The sequence below is a fragment of the Ailuropoda melanoleuca genome, chromosome 1, assembly GCF_002007445.2.
Source record: "Ailuropoda melanoleuca isolate Jingjing chromosome 1, ASM200744v2, whole genome shotgun sequence".
Classification (NCBI taxonomy): Eukaryota; Metazoa; Chordata; class Mammalia; order Carnivora; family Ursidae; genus Ailuropoda; species Ailuropoda melanoleuca.
Window position 1 is genome coordinate 60,688,199 of NC_048218.1, and position 24,327 is coordinate 60,712,525.

Here is a 24,327-nt window from a genome sequence, read left to right on the forward strand (position 1 = left end):
ATCTATGGATATTTTTTTGAAGATGTGTGGAAATCCTGACTTATACCATTGTTAGCATCCCATGAAATGCTGGAACCCAACAATTGCTCTCAAGCTGGTTCTGGCAAGCTCTTATTGGAAACAGGAAAGCCAGAGTCATAGAGATATGGTAAGTCTCAAAGATATATGAGAAGATTGATAAATGGAAATTTGTATGGTATTAAACTAAAAATTCAAGAATACTCTTCTTACTGGTTTCTATTTTCAAGAATTTTGAATATCAGTAAGCCCTCATTAATTTGCATCAGAGAGAAAATATGATTTTAGAATTCATCTATTGAATTCCTCTTAGCCACAAAATTTTTTTCTGTATAAATTGAAATATAGCTCTAAATTATTCATGTCCCTCTAATATTGATATACATCCATGTCATTGCTATATCTCTGTGGTAGGTAGAGTATAATTATTCACCACGTTTCTTTGAGCTTAGCTGATTGACTTGCTTGGCAATCAGATGTTAGCATATGTGACATAAGCCAATGCTTGAAATGTATTTACATACTTGGGTTTGCTTTCTCGAACTCTTGTTTTTATTCATAAGAAAATCATGCCTCAGAAAGTGGCTGGTCCACGCAGGATGAGAGTCGCACTGTGCAGACCTAGTTCTAATCTGAAACTTGGAGCCTAACCCAGTCTAGAGCAACAGAAATATAGATAACCCACTGTTGCATGGATAAGGAAATAAGCTTATTGTTGTAAGCCACTAAGTTTTAGGGTGGTTGGTTATGTAGCAGCATCTGACAATTGCTATCATGGAGAGCTGCTATAACAAACACCTAAAATTGGTTGGCAGTGGTTTGGGAACTGGGCAGCAGGTGGCAAGCACACTGTAATAAGAGGCTAGAAAAACTGTGAGGAAAGTTATAAGAAGTGGGAAAAATGTCAACCTGTGGCATGTAGTGGCTAAATATTTGATAAAACTGTCACTCATGATAATGGGGAGAACAGAAAATATATGTAATGAACTCGTCATGTTGATTGAGGAGCTTTTGAGGGAGACTGTTGAAATCCCGAGGTGGCCGCTGCAGGCTGCTTTTGATAAAGTTCTCTAAGACAGGAACAAACTGGCGACGGTAAAAATAGAATTGAGAGGAAATATGAAGACTCTAGAAGTGCTAGGATTGCAAAACTGGAAAGTTAAACTGGTTTTTACCATATTAAATAAATGGTTATTAAGATATAGCCTCAGGGGAAAGAATAATTCCCTGGTACTTCCAATAAGATATAGCCTCAGAGTATGACCAAAATATATAGATAGATAGATAGATAGATAGATAGATAGATAGATAGATGATAGATAGATACAGATATAGATATAGATATGGCTATAATATCATCTTTAAAACTTTTGAGAGAATTAAGTGAACATCTAGTAGATCTCCTCAGCTGGTAAAAGGGGGTTGGGGCTCCTAGAAAGCTTAAGAGTATGGTCCCCCCAGACATCTCATATACCCAGGGAAACTATAATTGCAAATAAAATGAAGGGCATGCCTCAGAAACAATTATGCTCATATCTCTTGGAATATGAAATTGGCTAGAATCAAATACATAGAAATTTTACAGTTTTTGAGAGAGTTGTATTGGCAAAATCTTTAATCCTGAATAAAGGAGACTGAAAGTGTTCAAGATGTAAAAAGACTTTTGAGGCTTTTAATTTCTCCATTTAGGTAACAGATTCAAAACCCCTCTGCTCTGAAGAAAAGCATATTCTCCCATGTGTTCTTCAGAAGTAAGCAAGCAGATTTTTAGAAAAGACCTTCTAGATGACAGAAAAAGAGCTGTGGAGAGCACATTCTAGGAGAACAGACACAGACTAATCAAATAGCTCTGTCTGCCCCTAGTGTAAGTGGACTTGGCAATATTTGTCTAGCAGGAGTATGAAACTTCTATGGACCATCGACTTATATGTGCACTCCATTATTACTCTCTTTGAATAGAAATGTTTATCTTTTTTCCCATCCTTGTTATACCATTGTACTTTGGATTCTGGTAAACTTGTAATTAGGTCATAGGTTTCTTGATCACAAGAATCTACATCTGGACATAATATAGACCCTCTGATCCTGGTTGAGTCTGCTACCATGATAGGATAAAACTTTGGGTATCCTTGCACAGAGATGAGTATATTTTACACATGAGAAGTTGTGACCAAGAAAGAAATTGTGAAAGATTGAACAATTATTATTCTCAATTCCTAACTCTCCTGCAGTAATATTATGCGTCCACACTTGTGTCATGAAGGAAGGACTGGACTAACCAATTCTTGTTTTGGGCTTGATCACATAACTTGGTTTGACCATAAGATATTAGTGGATATAATGTCAGCAAAGGCTTAAAAAATGTCATTACTGTTATATTCTTGTACTCTGGCCTTTCACATGTGAAGAATACGCCTTTGGTAGCTTTGGGGTCCAGGAAGGATAAGAGACACTTGGAGATGATTTTAACCCAACTGAAGTTGGAAGTTCTGCCCAACCAAGCCCATCCAAGCCTAACCAAGACCAGCTGAACCTCAGATCCATGAGCATGAAATACCTATTTCTGCAGGCAACTAAGTTTTGAGGGGGTTTTTTACACAACATTATTATAGTGATATTTAAATCATGCACTCTCTCTTACTTAACAAAATATTTTGATGAAATGAGGGAAAGAGGAGAGTGCCTACTGCACTGTCTTAAATGTGCATAAATGAATAAAAGGTTGAATTTATTGACATAGAAAATGATATATATTCACAAGGGAGACCAGGAGTCCAAGCAAAAGTGGAGGGATGTAACAGAAGAAAGCTATCCTGAAATGAAATAGCATCTGAATCTGCAGGTTACAAGGCTATACTGTTTTCTACTTCAAAAAAATGAATCAAAATATCAAATAAATAATATCCTGGTGAATTTACTGAACAAAACACATAACATTTTCTTCTTCTGATTAAATAACCCTCAAACTTTTGAAAAACACTTTGCTAAATCAATTATAGTGCAGATTCTCCATCATAGCACCCTTAGTGCTCAGTGGAGAGAAGATCACAGAGCTAGTTCACTCAGAGCTGACAGAATCATGTGGAAGATGACCCTGAGTCCAATCAGAGATTTTGCAATATTTTTCAAGGTGGAGCTAGGATAGAAGCTGCTTATATTCCTATTCCTAATTTTCCTAAAGACTTCTCTCTCCCACATAAGTCTTTAGTTGAGAATATTAAAGTCAGCACATGGCACAAAGCACAGAATAAAAGGAAATAAGAAAAACCTGACAGCATTTGAGTATTTACTCCAGTCATCCTTAATGGTAATGATGTTCCTCCTCTTCTCAATCTGTGGGAGCTTTCAAATCCCTCTTTTTTTTGTTCATGCCAGTTCAAATTTAATTTCTGTCATTTACATTGAAAATTTCCTAATTAATTCATTATACTTAAATTAAAAAAACCTCCTATGGCATTTTTATAGGAACAACAGCAAAAAAGCAGTTCACTTATCAAGAGTGAAAAAATTTCCTTAGACTTTGGACATTAGCATTTACTTCCAAGTTGGCATAAAAAATAATAACTGTAAATTCTAAATTCTGAGTGGGTTAAGAGAAAAAATTACAAATCAAGATTTTATACTCATTTAAATCACTTTGAGCATATAAAGGTAAAGATAGACATTCTTAAACAGATCAGAAAATATAGCAAACATAAATCCTTAAGGAACAATTTGGTAGAGGGATCTAATCAAACAAAGATTGAATCAAGTGAAAAACCTGGGAATGAAGACACCCATAGCATAAAAGGATTAGAAGTAAAAACCGAATACCATGAATTATGGAATTATTCAGTTAGGGCAAAACAAATGTGTGAGTTACCTTTAAAGACAAGAAAGGAAACGAAAGACACTGAGAAAAAAAAACTTACCATGTGAAAATAATAATATAACTGCAATGAATTAGACCAAACCTCCAGCACTGCAGTAAAAGTCAAAGGGTAGGAGTAGAGAAGAGATGGAAGTACAAATTAATTTCCTCATCTTTTAGAGGAGAAATTTAACATATAATGCTCACTTTTAAATGGGAATGTATGAAATAAAGACATTAGTATATTATTTAAATTATAAATATAACTACCAAAAGAAATAATAAAAAATAGACTATGATTTTCAAGTTGAGAGAAGGGGTGGTTGTGGAAGGAGGGAAAGAAACATAGGTCACATGGCAGAGTGTAGAAAAATACAGACAGTAGGGTGTGTTAAAATAAAACCTAAAAACAAAAAATAATTACCAATTAAGGTAAAATATAATAATGGTAAATGTAATGAGATAAACTCCCCTATAAAAATGTATGCTCAGTTTGTATTTGCCAAAAGCAAAGGCAAAACTGTAGATCGTATACAACAAATATATCTAAGATAAATGAATCAAAGTATTCAAAGTAAAAAGATGACAAAGATAAACCAGGCAAATACTAATGCAAGGAAAGCTGACATCTTCATAACCATCTCAAACAAGTTTGATTCAAGGAATTAATGTATTAGATGTGACAAAGAAGACTGTTTTCAATAATAAAGAATATAATTAACTGCTAGCATATTGCTGTCATCATTCTTTAAGCCACAAATTACCATAACATTAAAACACAAAGTCAAGACTACAGGAAATACAAGGAGAAATCAAAGATGGAGAATTGTAATAGAACATTTTAACTCACTATTTTCAGCTCATAATAAAAAATACGTAATAATCTGAATGATACTATATTGATTAATATATTACCTATACAAAATCTCTGGTAAATAGAGCATGACATTCTCAAAGAACATTTACAAAAATTTGCTATATATTAACCTAAGAATACCACCACAAATTCAAATCTAATACTCTTAAACAGGGCAGAGAACATTTTCTGACCATTTTTTAATACAGTTAGAACAATAGCAACAAAACTAAAATTACCAGCTATTAAACGATGGAAATTTTAACTCTCAGTTTGGAGAGGAATTCAAGACTGAGATAATGGAATGTCTAGACAAGAACAGTAATAAAAATACTGGATATCAAAACCCATGGGTTGAAGCTCAATTTGTGCCCACAGGAAGATTTTCATCTTTACATATGACATCAATAAATAAAAATGAAAAGAAATTAAGTACCCAATTCAAGGATGTAAAAATCACAAACCAGGAATGCAAAAAGACAGCAACATTACTTGGACATCAACAAATTAAATACAGAAGACAGAACAGACTAAACAAACAAACCAACCAACCCAGGGGCTAGTTTATTGAAAGACAGATGAAAATAACCAATAGTCACCATAATTAAAAACAAAATAAATAAGTGAATAAGTAAGTAAATAAATAAATAAATACAAAATAAAACACCATTAGGCATTTGTAATACTGATGGTCCATGTGTAACATGCTTGGAGGAACAGCTTCATAGACAAAAAGGGAAGCTTTCAAGCAGATTTTATAAAACCTATGTATCAGTAACCTCCCAAACCTAACAAAAGCAACACATTTAAAAAGAAAACTCAATTTTGCTCAAAAATATGTATGCAGAACTCTTAAATATTAGCCCAAAGGACTATACAAGATATTAAAATAACCAACTGTAACTACATTTCTTACTGATGAAAACGTTATCGAACAGATAATCCCTTGACATAATAAATGTAATTAAAATTGCAAACAGCCATCATTATGTCAAATTTTGGAACACTAGAAAGATTCTTTTTAAAGTTAGAAAAACTATATGAATACCTACACTCAATACTGTTACTTAGCAATGCTTTGGAAGTACTAATCTCTACATATATGCTGTAGAATTAAATATACAAAAATACTGAATAGGAAAATTGTTGCCTTATTTGCTATTAACATGATTTTCCAACTGGGAAAATAAAGAGAAGTCACTGAAAAAATTTATAGGAAAAATATTAATTTAGTAAGGTGACTTGGTCACAAAATTAATGTAAAAATACCAATGGCCTCTTTGTTGAAGAATGTAAAGTAAGAAATGACTCCATTAAGTTATAGCCACAAAACCATACAACTAGAAATAAACTTGCATAGTACTTGTAATGATAATATAGAAAAAAAATTAAATGACTGCAGGACATAAAGGAAGACTTAAATAAATGTAAAAATATACTATATTTGTGGAGGGAAAAAATAAAAAGGCTCAGTATTGTAAAACTATCCATCCTTCTAAATATTTACCTAGAAATTCAAAGTAGTCTCAAATAACAGTATTTTTTTTCTTAGAACTTGAAAAATATTGATACTAAATGTAGTCTAAATTTTAAAAGATGGAGAGATAGTTAAGAAATTTTTCTAAAAAAGAAAAATGAGAGTAGACTATCCTTAAAGTTAGTAAAATTGGAAGTAAGTCAAGACTAGCAAAATCTCTTTCATACTGGTGTGGGGCTAAACAATTTGATAGGTTATACTATGATCTCCAGATATAAATTTAAAATAGAAATTTAATATACATTAAAGTATATTCCAAAACAGTGGGAGAAAATATGTATTATTAACTTTTTTCCTGATACTATTTATCAACCTTGGTACTAGTAATACGGGGTCAGATGTATTCTTGGTTCAGTACTTGCACTAAAATAAATTTGAGATGTAGTAAAGGTTTGAAATTTTAAATATAAAAATAGAATAAAAGTACTGAAATAAAACATGGGAGATTTTATGTTTTTTTTAATATAGAGTGGGTGGAAGAATCCTGAACATGACTTCATAAAGATTAGAAATCTCTGTAGGAAAGAAATAATATGGCAAAATTATTTGCAGTACTTATAACAAAGGCAAACTTTTCTTCATATAGAAAAAAAATTTAAATATCAAAAAAAGAATAATTAACAATAAAAATGTGCATAGAGCACAAAGAGGTAGTTTATAGAAATGTACACATATGAAAAGATGCTCAGCCTCATTCATATTTAAATAAACCATTTTAAACAATAATTGTTTTATTAGATTGAAATGATTAAAAAATTATAACCATGTTGGCAAAAGTCTGCACTAGAAATACTCTCCTACACTACTGGGGAGAGTGCTAATTAGCACCTTTTTGGAAGAATATTTCGTAATGTCTATCAAAATTCCAAATGCACATACCTTAGCTCAAGCATTTCCTTTTCCAAGAGCTAAGTTTTTTATAGATTTACTAGTAAAAGTGTCGTAGAAAACCAACACAAAAATGTTCATTATTGCATTGTTTACAAGAGTGAAAAAAATGGCTAAAGGAAAAACAGCTTCAGTATTTATTTAGAAAGAACTGGCTAAGTATATGGTGCCATCCATTGTTGAAGGAGGTCATTGCGAGGAGGTGGCCAGTGGCTGACCTGAGACTCAGGTAATCAGAGTCTCTTCATCCTCAGGTAATCAGAGTCTCTTCATCCTTTCCCCTGCTCTTGGAGCATACATTCTGCCTGTTGTTCCCACCATTTTCCAGGGTGCAGTCTTGAGGGAGCAAGGTGTTCCTGAGGCTTCCTAGATGGTAAATGTGATGGAACCCAGATAAGGCCTCTATATAAACTTTTAAGATATGGTGGGTGGGCGTGGAGATCTACTCCTCTTGCTGCCACTTAGGCCTCATACGTAAGTTCCCTTTGCTATTAAACCTACCACCTACCGATCTGGCGTGGTCCCTCTCTTTCTTCCCTCTCTCCTGCCCTCCCTCTATGAGGCCCAGTTTCAGGTTTCACCTCTTAAGTCCCAGCTGTGCAAACCAACAACTGGCAAGCCAGCCAGGAAACTGAAGAAATGGATCCTGGGAAAGAGGCATCCGCAGAGGAGATCCTGGGTGGGCCATGAACCTCTGAGTGCGGCAGGGTGGCCTGTAGGTTAGATGCTTGTGGACCCTGGCCACTGGTACTCAACTAGAGGCTGAAGTTGGAGTTAGAAAGTTGGGAGAAGAGCTGAAGTTACAGGAGAATGTGCCAGTGTCCACTACTCTCTAGTTTCAGGGCTGGCAGACAAGATGGGAGAGAAGGAGGATGAATTGGAGACCTTAATGTGCTGTTTGCAAAACTAGGAGGACACAAGCTGCCTCGGACTAAAATCAGGATGCTTCTGACAAAGCCTGACTGAGATCCTAGCATCTCTGGGAAAGTGAGGAGGAAGAAAGGGAAGATGTGGTGACTGACTGTGAAACAAACAAAGTGCCCTGTACTGACCCAACCCTCATACACAGGAACACAAAAGCCAGCAACTAGGATCCCAGCCAGCAACTAGGATCCCACCCAGCCAATTGGGCAGCCCCCAATCCAGGAGACACTCATGGTGAGAGAATGTACTCCCTGCTGAGCTTATTGATATAGCTGCCAAGTTCCAGCAAAAGGCCAAGCATGGTTAATATGGCTATAGGATATCAGGGTGATAGCATTTCTGTCCAGACAGGAGGCAGTGAAAATGAGCAACATTACTACACACCCTGCCCTCTGGCAGCACCTGCGTATATGGTGTGTGTGTGTAAGGTACTACTCCCTTATGCAGTGGATTATTCTAGCCTGCAGGGAGCCTTGGCCCAATGAGGGGGATGTAACTGAGCATGTGGGACCCTGAAAATATATAGATAAGATACAACAAATTCTTAGGAAGTTGGGAATGAGATGGGCCATCTACACCCCTGTCTTTGGAGGCCCTGATTTGATCATATTCACTGCAGGAATGAAAGCCAAGATACTTCAGTCTGCCCCCAGTACCTAGTATGAGGCACTGATACCCATGCTGAGCTCAGTCTTGGGATAAGACATATATGATGTTGGGCAATCCATTGCTGATGTGGGGGAAATGGACACATCCCAGCAATGGGTATGGGCTGTGGGAAAGATTGGTGGGGGGAGTTCAAATAGCCAAAAGTCTATCCCAATTGGCTGTGAAGGGGCCAAGAAAGAAACTTGGAAGCAAATGTGGTTTGATCATGGGACCCTACCTGAGAAATTAGACCTGCAACCTCACACTGTGTGAGTTAGCTTGTGGAAGGCATTAAAACCTGAATAACAGTTCAGATGTGCCCTTCCTGCCCCTACCATCTCTGAGAACTCACCTGCTCCAGCAGAGGCCTCAGAGATATAGTCTTGCTCGGGGTGGGTTCCTCTTACACTCCAGGTATAGGGTGCAGGCAAAGACTGCCTCCAGGTGAAGGCCTATGGAGGTTATTAGAGGCCTCACGATGAGCTCACTACTCACTGGTCCTCCAGAAATAAGCAAAAGGTGATGGCTCTGGTGGACATTGGAGTCAAATGTACTCTACTACATGGTAACCTTCAGAACTTTTCTTACCCCCTCAGTACCATCAATGACACCGAAAAGGTTTTGGGAGTCATTGGGTCAGTTAAGATTCATTTTGTTCCAGAAGCTGTGATTGATAAGATGCAAGCCTATCCAACCCCTAAGAATGTGAAAGAGGAGCAATTCTTTGTAGGGACTTGAAAGGGTCTAGAGGACTTTTAGTCCCCACATGGCACAGTGTTTCTGTCCCTTATACCACCTGGTAAAGAAAGGGCATGTGTGCAACACAGGATCAGAGCAGCAAGCTGCCATTGGGTTCACTTCCAAGAGCCTCAGGCAGCCTTTACTGTCTTACAAATCCCAACACATAAGGCACTGACACCCCCTGGTAACCAGGAAGCTGATGTCCTAGCTCAGGTATGACTAGCAACTGACTCTTCAGTAGATACAGGAGATTGGGTGCATAGGAGAAGTGGCCACCTTAGCACCCAAGTGAGATGGCATATTGCCAAGAATGATGGATTGCCCTTGAAATGTAGTGACCGGTTAATGCAGTAACGGCATGTCTTGTGTGTTCTAAACAATACCCAAGACAACAGTCAAGAGTCTGGGGACATTCATGGAGTTCCCTGCTGGTGAGAAATTGACAAAATGATTATATTGGCCCCTCCTTCTGAGTGAGGGTTCTAAATATCCTTGGTTTGTGTGGACACTGCACATGGCTTGACCCAAGTTTTCCACTTTTGCCATGCAAAGCAGACTACCACCATCAGGGGATTAAAGAAACTGAGTACCATGTATGGATACCCTGGTTGAATAGACAGTGATCAAAGATCACATTTTAAAGGTCATGGTGTACAAGACTGGGTAAAAGAACATGATATTGAATGGATGTTTCTTCTCCCCTATAACATGCAAGTGGCACGCTTGGTAAAAAGAAGCAATTAAATATTAAAGCAGCCTATTAAATTACTAAAAAGTAGGGGTGCCTGGGTGGCTCAGTTGGTTAAATGTCTGCCTTTGGCTCAGGTCATGACCCCAGGGTCTTGGGATCGAGCCCCATGTCAGGTTCCCTGCTCAGTGTGTGTGGGGGGAGCTGCTTCTCCCCTTCCTTCTGCTGTGCCCCTCCCTGTCAAATAAATAAATAAAATCTTTAAAAAAATCATTAACAAATATGGGACACCTGGGTGGCTCAGTCTATTAAGTATCTGCCTTCGGCTCAGGTCATGATCCCAGGGTCCTGGGATCAAGTCCTGCATTGGGCTCCTTGCTCAGCAGGAAGCCTGCTTCTCCCTCTGCCTGCTGCTCTCCCTGTTTGGGCTCTCTCTCTCTCTCTCTCTGACAAATAAATAAATAAATAAAATCTTAAAAAAAAATTACTAACAAGTAAAACGACCTTGGCCAGGTAAACTGAAGCATCATTCTAGGCTTTGATGCATTTGAATGATCATCCAGTAGGGCCTGTTGTTCCATATGCCAGACTGGGGACCGCTGCCAAGATAATTAACTCTGTAAAGGTATGGAAATCTTGGGAGATAGCCATTGCCCTGACTCTTACCATGGATCCACATGCTATGCTGTTGAGAACATTAAGCGCCATCACACCTGTGAAAGGCATTATGTACTAGAGCTTGCCATGGGACATCCCATCAGGATGGGTATTACTTTGCACCCCAGTGCAAATCATCACTGGGATCCTGTTATCCTGCTGGAAGCTTGACCTATAGAAATGCACAATACCTGGAATGGAACACAAACCATTGAAAGGCGGGAGAAGGTAGGGGTCCTGGTCTGACATATGCTACTGCTAGTCCATTTCCTCACACCTGATGGTACTGTTTCCCCCAGCCAACATATGTGGTATATACAACAAGGTCAAATTCCTAAAGCTGTAGCCATATTAATACCTAAGAATCATGCTGTAAGTATAATTCTTATAGAAGTGGAAGACCTTCCCATTTAAGTTCCTACTAAATATGTCTTTTTTGACCTTAGATTTCTGCTGGTCCTGTGGTGTCTAGTTACAGGATGGGTATACAACACCCTTCTGCAGTGGGCCTACTCAAATCCGCAACAAAGAAATCAATCCAACTGTTGGGTATGTGGGCAGCTGTCCCTCTCTAGCTCATCAAGATGGCCATAGTGGGTGTCATCACTCTAGGGTGGGGATTAGAAGGCCTTAAAGCAATGCATTACAGAGGAACAAGCTAGGACTAGTACTCTTAATTCATCTGATATTACCAATACTGAACCTGGCCTGTGGTATACACTGTCAATAATCCTGGGCATGGGCATTCTTTTTCTGTAAATCAAATTGCATAAGCAGCCTATCAGACTGCTGATCAGAAGGGTCTTAAAAATAGAGCTATTGGTGGGGCGCCTGAGTGGCACAGCAGTTAAGCGTCTCCCTTCAGCTCAGGGCGTGATTCCAGCATTATGGGATCGAGCCCCACATCAGGCTCCTCCGCTATGAGCCTGCTTCTTCCTCTCCCACTCCCTGCTTGTGTTCCCTCTCTCGCTGGCTGTCTCTATCTCTGTCGAATAAATAAATAAAATCTTTAAAAAAAAATAGAGCTATTGGTGGCTATGCTCAGATTTGGGATGGCTTTGTGTGGCTTACCCTGGGGTTATGGACATTTGAACACCCAGGCATCCCTATCACTCCAAACAGAACCAACACAATTGTACTAGGAATGTGGGGTAGATATCACTGGAACTGTGTAGTCTTGCTATCACATTAAAGGATAGTGACTGGTCTGGCACAAACTGGTTCTGCTTCCTAGATGTTTTCTGGATAGCCCTGAATGAGAACCAACAATTGTGTGGCACAAATATTCGTCCACAGTTTCCACCTGAATAATTGAACCACTATACTATGGGTTTTCCCTGGGCATAGGGGAGAATTTGCCCCAAAGTAAGAAAAATTGTCAACCTCCCTCTCTTGGAGGCCAGAGGAGCACATTCTGTTTTCCACTGGTTTGGTCATTTGGCTGCTCTCTTTTTCCCCTCGATTGGCCGAGAGGATGCTGTAGCACACAGAGAAGCCCTTACTAAATTCACCCAACAAGCCTCAAATGACAACTGGCAAAGCCTGTATTCACTGAATACAGAAATGTCTCTAAAAAGAAAGCTGTCCTCAAAAACAGAAGGGGCTTGGACATTATTACTGCCTCACAAGGAGGCACCTGTGACATTATCTGGAGTGTTGTTGTTAATATATGCTGACGAGTTTACTAATGTATCATTTTTATTAAGTCACATGAAGATACAAGGGAAGGCCCTGAGTGATCAAACCATCAGCCTACAGGACTTAATAAATCAATGGTTCAGATCATGGGGCTCTTGGTGGAAAAAAATTGATACTTATTTTGGGAATTATTATCTTAATCTTAGTTTTCTCTTGCATGTGCCTATATTGTCATTGTGATATCTGCATCCATTGCAGTCAGCCACCAAATGAGCCATCTTCTTCATATTAATGAAATCCCTTGCTGACCACTCAGGGTACACTGTAGAAGAGGGGGCATGGAAGCTTGTAAGAGCTGGTCATGAAGGGTGTAGTCTTAGAGGTCACTGAGAAGGCATGACTACCAGTTGACCCGAGAGCTGGACATGGGCCAGTGGAGGCTCCTCACTAACTCCCTGTCCTCGGAATCTGTATTCTGCCCACTATTCTCATAGTGGGAGTCACTTTCAAAGATGCAGACTTGAGAGAACAATGTGTTGTTGAGACCATCTGGATGGTACACACGGCAGAACCCAGTTAAGGCCACTACATAAATGTAAGACTGTGGAAGGCTGGTGCAGAGATCTACTCATCCTGTAGCTGCCTAAAACAAACCTTGTACATGAATTCCCTTGCTTATTAGACCTACCACCTACCAATCCAGGGTGATCTGCCTCTTACTTTGGTCTTTCCCAGCTCTCTGCGTGTGGAGGCCAGTTTCAGATTTCACTGGGAAACTCCTGAGGGTTCAAACCAACACACATTTCAGTACAATATTCTTTCAAAGATTTCTGAAAAGTGGTATAGCTACATGTACTGATCAGAAAAAAATATCCAAGTGTATGAAGTATAGAAATGCAAGTTGCAGTACTTTATTGTAAAATTACTTAATTTGTGTAAAAGTGTATGTGGCCTATAATATTTTATGTAATACGTAACATGATACAATACAAATCTGTATATGTAAAAAAAATTTTTCAAGATAGCTGAAAAAACCATTAATAGTAGTTAATAAGTAGCATGAATAGGAAGATGAGACTTCATTTTGTGATTTTCTACTATTTAATTTTTCCATGACTGTGAGCTACTTTCAAGAGGCAGTAGAGCATCAGGTTTGGAATTTATATCATAGACCTGGACCATCTGGGTTAAATTTCTGATTTCATCATTTACTAGTTGTTTGGCCTTGGGCAAATTATTTAATCTCTTGTATGCTCAATTTTTGAATTTGTAACATAGTAATAAGTAACAATAATAATATAATTTCATAGGGTTGAGGTTAGAATTAAATTAGTTAACTCATAAAAAATACTTAAAACACAATGAAAGTCACTGAAAAGCCTCAAATATTAGCTGCCTCCATTATAACATTATTATCATTATCTTTACTTTTATTTTTATTTATTTATTTACTTTAAAAACATTCATATTTATTTAGTGATATTTTACACATGTACACGCACTTACACTAATCTACATTTAAAAACGTATACCTAAAATTTCAAATTTGTCCACGTAAACTCATGATAGCTTGTTATTAAAAACATCTTAACTATATTCTATTGATCTCTTATTTCTTTCCTGATACCCAATTCTTTTTTCCTCTTTTATTAATTGTTAAAAATTTTTTACATTTTTATTTTTCTATTTATTTTTTATTCTTTATCCTTTATTTTATACATATTATATATACATATATATATGTATTTTCCTTTTTTTCCTTTCTCTTTTTTTTAACAGTCTCATAATCGTTTTTCAGTTTTTATTTGTTTTATTTTTTTTTTAAGATTTTATTCATTTACTTAAGAGAGAGTGAGAAAGAGCACAGAGGGAAAGGGAGAAGGAGGCTCCCCGCTGAGCAGGGAGTATGATGTGGGACTCCATCCCAGGACCCTGGGATCATGACCTGAGCCGAAGGCAGATACTTCACCAACTGAGCCACCCAGGCACCCATTGCTTATAATCTTTTGTTCATTTGTTGCTTCATTTGTTTCCTTCTCTTATTTTTCAGATCAGGCTTCTTATTTTTTTCTTTTTTCTCTTTTCTTCTTTCCCTACTCTTCTTTCCTTCCTTGTTTCTTATTTTTTGGAATCAGGCTTACAGTTTGTTGTTTGTCTCTTTGTATCCATTTTTGTTCTGTTTCCTTTTCTCTTGTCTTGAATCAGGTTTTTTTTTCTTTTTGTTTGTCTTGTTATTTTTTCTTCTTTTCTTTTTTCCTTTACAGGCTTAACTTCACAAACAAATCAAAGCACACCTACTTAGAGGTCCAAACACTCCCTACTACAAGCAAGGAGGAGCTCTGTAGAGGACGGACCAGTGGAAAAGAGCAGCCGAAACACAAAAGCAGAGTGCACACAGCATACACCAGAAACACTTCCTGAAGTTGTTGTTGTTACTGTTTTTGCTGTGTTTTTTTTTTCCCGTTCCTCCTTTATTTTCTGGACACAATGACTAGAAGAAGAAATTCACTGCAAAAGAAAGAATAGGAGGTAGTACTCTCTGTCATGGATTTAAGCAATATATATAAGTCAGATGTTGGAACTAGAATCCAAGACAACGATTATAAAGATACCAGCTGGGCTTGGAAAAAAGCATGGAAGACAACAGAGAATCCCTTACTGTAAAAATAAAATAACTAAAATCTAATCAGGCCCAAATTAAAAATGCTATTACAGAGATGCAGTCAAAATTGGGGCTCTAACTGCTAGGATAAATAAGGCAGAAGAGATAGTCAGTGATATAGAAGACAAAAAGATGGAAAGTAAGGAAGCTGAGAAAAAGAGAAAAAACAACTGATGGATCATGAATGGAAACTTTGAGAAATCAGCAATACCATAAACTGAAATAATATTCAAATAATAGGGGTCCCAGAAGATGGGAAAGCAGAAGATTTATTTGAACAAATTATTGCTGAGAACTTCCCTAATCTGGGAAAGGAAACAGGCATTCAAGTCCAGGAGGCACAGAGAACCCCCAGGAGGCAAAGAGAACCCCCCCTAAAAATCAATAAAAATAGGTCAATACCTCAACATATAATAGTGATGCTGGCAAATTTCAGAAACAAAGAGAAAATCCTGAAAGCAGCTCAGGACAAGAAGTCCTCAACCTACAAAGGTAGAAACATAAGGCTGGCAGCAGACCTGTCCCCAGCGACCTGCAGGCCAGAAAAGACTGACATAATATATTCTATGTACTAAATGGGAAAAATATGCAGCCAAGAATACTTCATCCAGGAAGGCTGTCATTCAGAACAGAAGGTGAGATAGTTTCCAGGACAAACAAAAACTGAAGGAATTCGTGAACACTAAAACAGCCCTTCAAGAAATATTAAAGGGGATCCTTTGAGTGAAGAGAGAGCCCAAAAGAAACAAAGACCAGAAAGGAACATAGACACTCTACAGAAACAGTGACTTTACAGGTAATATAATGGCACTAAATTCATATCCTTCAATAATTACTTTGAATGTAAATGGACTAAATGCTCCAGTCAAAAGACACAGGGTATCAGATTGGATAAAAAAACAAGACCCATAGATAAGCTGTCTACAAGAGACTCATTTTAGACTCAAAGACACCCCCAGATTGAAAGTGAGGGGATGGAGAACCATTTATCATGTTAATGGACACCAATTATCTTTTTTTAAAAATTGAAGCATAGTTCGCACACAATGTTAGATTAGTTTCAGATATACAACATAGTGTTTTGGCAACTTGACAACTCTCTATGTTATGTTGTGCTCACAAATGTAGCTACCATCTGTCACCATACAACACTATTATACCACGGACTATATTCCTTATGATGTATCATTCATTCATGTGACTTATTCATTCCATAACTGGATGCCTGTACTGCCCACTTGCCTTCACCCCTTCCCCAGCCTCTCCCCTCTGGCAGCCACCAGTTTGTTCTCTGTATTTATGGGTCTATTTCTGCTTTGTTTGTTTTGTTTGTTAGATTTCAGATGGAAATCATATATCATTTGTCTTTCTCTGTCTGACTTATTTCTTTTATCACTATATTCTATAGATCTATCCATGTAGTCACAAATGGCAAGATTTCATTTTTTTTAATGGCTGAATAATATTTCATTGTATATAGAGAGCACCTCTTCTTTATCCATCATCTGTCAGTGGACACTTGGGTTGCTTCCATATCTTGGCTATTGTAAATATTTCTTCAATAAACATAGAGATGCGTTTATCTTTCTAAATTAGAGTTTTCATTTTCCTTGGATTAGTATCCAGGGGTGGAATTACTAGATCATATGATATGTCTGTTTTTAATTTTTTGAGGAAATCCTTACACAGTTTTCAACAGTGATTTCACCATTTACATTCCCACCAACAGTGCATGAGGGTTCCTTTTTCTCCACATTCTCACCAACATTTGTTATTTGATATCTTTTTTGAAACTAGCCATTCTGATGTGTATAAAGTAATATTTCATTATGGTTTTGATTTGTATTTCACTAATGATTAGTGATGTTGAGAATCTTTTCATGTGTCTGTTGTTATCAGAACTTTTAAGGAGTTAAAGTTTACACGTAGCAAAATACCCAGATTTAAGTGCACTGTTTGATGAATTTTTACAAATGCATGCATCAAACTAACCACTACCACAATTAAGATACAGAATATTTTCATCACACCAAGGACTTCCCTCAACCTCTTACTGTCAATCCCTACCCTTCATAGGCATATGTTATTCTGATTTTCATCTGATTTCATCATCATATTACGCCTATTCTTGAACTTTGTATAAATAGAATACATATGTATTATTTTGTTTCTGGCTTTTTTCTTATTGACATAGTGTTTTTCAGATTCATCCATATTGTTGCATGTATCTGTAGTTTTGGTTTCTGTTTTCTCTTTATTATTATTCCATTATGTAAATATATCCAATTTGTTTATCCATTCACCCATTAATAAATATTGGGTTGCTTCCATTTTGGAGCTTTTATAGATAAAGATGCTGTAAGGGTGTTATAGATACACTTTTTTGTGGACATATGTTTTCATTTGCTGTTGCTTACTTAGGAGTGGAGTGGAATTAGATATCTGAGAAGTATGCTTTCCACAAGCTATGTAATTCCAGTTCCTTACATATTTGCCAACATTTGGTGTTACCAGTTTTGTTTTGTTATTTCTTATTTGTTGCTTGTTTGTTAGTAGTCATTTTAGTCAGTATGAAATGGTATCTCATCGTGGTTTCAATTTGCATTTCCCCTGTTAACTAATCAGGTTGAGCATTTTTTCATGTGCTTTATGGACATTAAAGTTTTCACTTCTTCAATGTTTGTTTAAGTCTTTGGACCATTTTTATTCAGTTGTTTGTCTTTTTGTTATCATTTTATATGAGTTCTTTACATATTCTGGATATGTTATTTATGAGTTATCTCTATTGCAAATATTTACTTCCACTACATAGTAATACTAATTCTATGTTATTATAAATAATTTTGTTGTGAAGATTTGGATAGAAATCTTTGTGAATACATGTTTTCATTTCTCTTTGGTAGAGGTCTAGGAGTGGGATTTCTGGGTCACATGGGAAGCATATATTTAACTTCGCATAATACTGTCATGTTGTTTTACACAGTGGCTCTATTGTTTTGGATACCAACCAGCAAGATATAAAAGTTCCAGTTGTTCCATATCCTTGACAACACTCAGTATTGTCAGCCTGTTTGACTTTAGCCTAGTGGATATATATTGGTATCTTATTTTGGTCTAAATTGCATTTCTATAATGACTAAGGACTTGAACACTTTTGTATATGCTTATTGCCCATTTGTATATCTTCTTTTGTGAAGTGTCTTTGTAAACCATTTGCTCATTTTAAATAGTATTGTTTAACTTACTATTGAGTTGGAATATATATTATTTAGATATCCTAGATTTAAGCCCATTGTCAGATATAGGCTTTGTGAAAGGTTTCTCTCAGTCAGTAGCTTGCCTTTTTATTTTCTTAGTTGCCTTTAAAATAGCAAAAGTTCAGGTGCCTGGGTGGTGCAGTCGGTTAAACATCCGATTCTTGGTTTTGGCTCAGGCTATGATCACTGGGTTGTGAGATCAAATCCCACATGGGGCTCTGCACTCAGCATAGAGTCTGCTTTGGAATCTATCTCCCTCTCCCTCTGCCCCTCCCGCTCCTGCTCTCTCTTTCTAAAAGCAATAAATAAATCTTTAAAAAATATAAAAGAGCAAAAGTTTTTAAAATTTTTATCATGTCCATTTTTTATTTTATAGTTCATGGATTTTGTATAGTATTTGAGAAATTTACGTCTTTTTTTCCGTTTATCATGTTTTGTCATTGTCAGTCTACAGGTCATGTAAAAAAAATTCTAAATTTATTCTTCAGTATTTTATTTTTCTTGGTGCCATTTTAAGTGGAGTTGATTTTTTGCATTTCTTTTGCTAATTACTCATAGCAAATATATAAAATACAGATATACCAATATCTGTAATGACTTTGCATGTCCAACCTTGATATATTCACTTACTATTCTAAGTAGCATATTAGTAGTTTATTACATTTTTCTATGTACACAATCATGTCCTCTTTAGAGAGTTCTATTTCTTCCTTTTCCATATTTATGATGTTTTGTTTCTTTGTGTTGTCAAATTTCACTGGATAGAACTGACACTACAATGTTGATTAAAACATTTCCTGGCTCCTGATCTTAAATGGAAATCCTGAGCCTTTCACTGTTGAGTATAATGTTAGCTATAAGTTCTTTAGAGATGCCCTTAATTCGGGCTAAAGTTTTCTTCTATTCTTGTGCTGAGCATTTAGAATTTTTTAAAAAGAATGAGTATTGAATTTTAGAAATGCGATTTCTACATCTATTGAAATTATCATATACATTTATTGCTTTATTCTATTAATGTGCTAAATTACAATGATTGATTTTTTTGGAAGTTAAATCAACTTTGTATTCCTTAGGAAAAACCTATTCAGTCAGGTATGCTATCCATTTTATATATTACTGGGTATAATTTCTTAAAATTTTGTAGGGATTTTTCACACCTGAGTTCATGGAGGGACATATATCTGTAGTGTTCTTTTGTTGTGATATCTTTGGATTTGGTGTCAGTGTACTACTGGCCTCAGGATATGAGTTGGAAAATAATGCATCTCCCTCTGTTTTCTGCAAGAGTTTATGTGTGACTGTTACTGTTGCTTCCTTAAATGTCTGCTAGAACTCACCACTAAAGCAATCTCAACCTGAAGTTTTCCTTGTGAGATCTTTTTAATGATGAATTCAATTTTTCAAATATATGTAGGACTATTCAGATTTTTTCTACATTTTCTTGTGCCAGATTCATAAATTTCATGAGTCCTTAAATAAATTTTAATTTCATCTAGATTATCAAATATTTTAGAATAAGGTTATTCATAATTGTTCTTTATTATCATTTAATGTCTGTAACATCTCTAGTGATATACTCTCTTTCATTTAAAATTTTGAAAATTGGTGTCTTCTTGCTTTTTTTCCCCCCTTGATTAGGCTAACTGAAGTTTATTAATTTTATTGATCTCTTCAAAACACAAATTTTTAGTTTCATATATTTTTACTTTTTTCCTGCTTTTTGTTTAATTGGCTTCTACTCTTATCTTTATCAGTTCCTCCCTTCCACCTCCTTTTTGTTTACTCTGCTTTTTATTGTAACTTTTTAAGGCAAAATTGCAGATTATTGATTTTACATCTCCCGTCTCTCTAAAATAGCATAGCATTTGAAACTATGACTTTCCTTCTAAACATTGCAGTAGCTATATCTCACAAGATTGATATACTATGTTTTCATTATCAGTCAGAAAACTTTTCTCACTTTCCCTTGTAATTTTTTGATCCATCTGCTATTTTAGAAGTATATTGGTGATTTTTCAAATATTGGTGGATTTGCTAGGTAATCTTTTTATTAAATTCTAATTTAATGTCATTACAGTCAGAGAACATCAAAGATTTTAGTCTTTTAAAATTTCTTAATTTTTTTTATTTGAGTATAGTTGACACACAATGTTATATTAGTTTCAGGTGTACAACTTAGTAGTTTAACAAGTTTATTCATTATGTTATGTTCTCCACAAATATAGCTACCATCTGTCCCATTACATCACGACTGTATCATTGACTGTATTCCTTATACTCTGCTTTTTACATTTTTGGGGAATTTTTTAATCACGTTCTAAAAATGTCAACTAGTTCAAGTTCTTTGATAGAGTTGTTCAAATTTTCTATATCCTTAATGATGTTCAGTGTACTTCTCCTACTCGTTAGTTCTGTTAGTTTCTCCATTAGAGAGGAATGCAGAGGTTTCTAATTTTAATTGTAGGCTTGTTTATTTCCTTTCAGACCTCTCAGGTTTGGTCTATTTTATTTTGGAACTCTTTAATTAGGTTCATAAACATTTTGGATTATTAAGTCCTCTTGATTAATTTATCCTTTTATCAGATTTCTTCTTTATCTCTGTTGATATTCTTGGTCCTAAAGTCAACTTTGTCTAGTATCAATATAGCCACCCCAGTTTTCTTATGACTATTCTCTATGGTATGTATTTTTTTCATATTTTGTCCTAAAACTTACCTGTGTTTTGATTGGTATGCTGTATCTTCTATAGACATCATATACTTATGTCTTGTTTTTTATTTATTCTGACAATTTCTGCTTTTTATTGCAATGTTCAGACTATTGACATTTGATGCAACTGAAGTGATTGGGTTTAATTCTACTGTCTTGGCTTTCCCCCCCCCCCCATCCTATCTGTTCTTTGCTCTTTATTTTCTCTTTTCTTGATTGCTTTTAGCTTTGATAGATTTTTTTTTAGGATTTAATTTTATTTCTCATACTGATTTATTAGCATATCTCTTGGATATTTTTTATAATGCTAAGTTCTTACAGTGGCATAAAAAGAGACCACAGTGCCTGGAGACATACATACTTCCATCAGAGCTGAGTACTTTACCCAAAGTCAGGGAATTTAAAGCTGAAGAAAAATATAATACTTAAGGAGGAGTAAACTTTGACTTTCACAGGCTTAGGGGTAGCTCCCAACGTTAAATTATAAAATGTAGTGCCTTTCTTAATTTCCTGGCAGACAATACAATGGGTCATATATCCCTTAAATTCATACTCTTAATTTCTGTTTGCTTTTTTTTTCTTCTGCTTACATCTTTGGCTATTTCCTAACTCCCTAGACTGGATGAAAGAGAACACCTAAGGATTCCTTACACTTTTTTTTTTTTAATGAGAGAGAAAGAGCATGAGCAAGCAGGGAGTGGAAAGTGCAGAGGGAGAGGGGGAGAGAGACTAATTATAAGCAAGCTCCATACCCAAAACAGAGCCCAACACAGGGCTTGATCTTAGAACCCTGAGATCATGATCTGAGCCACCAGGCACCCCAGGATTCCTTATACTTTTTAGTCTTTTCCTTTTGGAGAAGAATATTTGTAATTTACTTTTGTTGTTGTTTCAAGTTTTTATTTAAATTCTAGTTAGTTAACATAGTGTAATATTAGTTTCAGGAGTAGAATTTAGTGGTTCATCACTTATATATAACACCCAGTGTTCATCACAAGTGCCCTCCTTAATACCCATTACCCATTTAGCCCATCCCCCACCCACCTCCCTGCCAGCAACCCTCAGTTTTTCTGTAGTTAAGAGTGTGTCAACTGATGAATTATTTAACACTACATCTGAAACTAATGGTGTACTATATGTTGGCTAATTGAATTTAAACCTAAAAAAAGTCTGTCTTATGGTTTGCCTTACACTTTTTATTCTTAAAGCCTTATTGAACACATATTTCTTGTTTCTATTATTCTACTCCCAACTTGCATACTCTTAACACCTTTCCCCGCAACCCAGGCTTAGTGCAACTCTTAAATAGACAGTATGTCTGTGTTAGTCTGGGAAGTCTTCTGAGAAGCAGATGTTAAGATAGAATAAAAAAAAATTAGGGGAAACACTGTAAAAGAAAACTGGGAAAGTGCTGTCAGAGTACAATGCAAGTCTAAGCCAGAGTGAAGGAGAGAGGGAGGGAAGCCTGGGTGAAAGCTCTTCCTCTGCGCTGCAGTTAAAGCAGGTTCAGCAATGCCATTGGAGCGTCCTCTAGCCAAAGTCAGCCATCAGAACAGAGCTCTTGCTTGTCTGCCAGGATCATGAGTGCCTTAACTGTGTGTAGTCATAGGCTGGGAGTACTGTGTGAGGACCATAACCTCAGCACAAATACACTGGTATATTTCTGAGCACAACATCGGGGCCTTTGATCAATGAGTCCCTGTGTAGTTGGAGGACCTTCAAGGCATAATTCCCAATCCCATCTTCCAAATTCTTTTCTGGAGTGGAAGGAGATTTTGAATAGGAGGAAGAAAATGTTCATATCATTTCTCCTTTTACTAAAATCTCTGCCTAAGCCACTAGCTATTGGTCATAAGTGGTAGATGACTATAGGCTAGGGTTAGAGAGTCACCTGCATCAGGGTATCAAGAAGTGATTTTTTTCAGAGTAAAAATAGAAAAAAATAAAGAAAAACATCATCTAAAGCATTTGAAAGTGCCCCTGAAATCTTTTCAAAACCTAAATAAATTAATGTCAGATATTGCCTCTAATTAAACCTGGATTTTCTAAAGTACCAACATCAAGATAAATAGAAATAATTATTCATTTTTTTCTGTTTTGCTTAATTATGTGTTTTGTGGATTTGAACCTATTTTTCATTTTAAATGTGCAATGTCTCAGACACATTATGCTTAATATAGGCTTATATGAGTAACCTGGGATCCCAACCATCATTTATGACATTTATGACATTGCTTCTATGGGGAAGTAGGTTCCAAGTTCCCAGTGATGAATTTATAAATGAGCTTTTGGGATATAATTTATTTGCAAGTTGGAGATTTAGATCTTATATCTTTCAATGTTTTGTATTTTTCACATATCTTTATGTGATCTTTGCAAAATTTTCCCACATCTGTTATTTGAGACTTCCCCTGCCACTCTGGAGCAGGAAAGTAGGCAATAATTGTCTTTTATTTTTCTTTCCTCACCTGAGATTCATACCTGGGTACCCAGGAACCTCTGCCCAAGCCTGTCCTCCTCATTTTTCTTAGTTCCCTCCTCCCAATTTCAATTCAAATCTATTCTGAGGCAAAACTCACCTTTTTTTTGTGATTGAAATCAGATGAGTGATTAACTCCCAGAGAGGGTACTGACTGGAAGAGAACATCAGGGAGTTTACTGGGATGCTGGAAAAGTTCTGTACCTTTTTTGGTTACATGGATGCATATGAATGTAATGATTGATCGACCTCTCCATTTAAGATTTGTGCAGCTTATGTAATTGTAGTTGAATTAATTTTTTGAAAATGTATCTGTTCCAAATTTCATAAATAACCCTATAAATTAACTAAAGGTAATGAATCATTGCTTTTAGTGAGTTAAGTTTATCCTAGCTCTATGACGCCTGAATTTTAATCAACAACATCATTGACTTTTACCCAAAGACACATAATACTGAAGTCGTTGAATAGTTCATGTTACTAGGAAAGGCACCAGTGGTGAGTAGATCTAGAACACAAGAACCTGCCTGTAGCAGCCAGTTTTTTAGGGAAAAAATATGGTTGAAGAAAGTTTACATTGGTTCAAACTGGAAAGGTTAGATAAAGAGATTTTAGATAAGATCTTATCATGTTTGAAGTTAGAGGCTCATTTCAGAAGCTCATGATTGTCCTCCCAAAAGGCATTGTGTATATATATGCTTATGTATGTATATGTGTGCTTATACATACATATGCTTGTGCATATACGTGCCATTTATATATATATATATATATA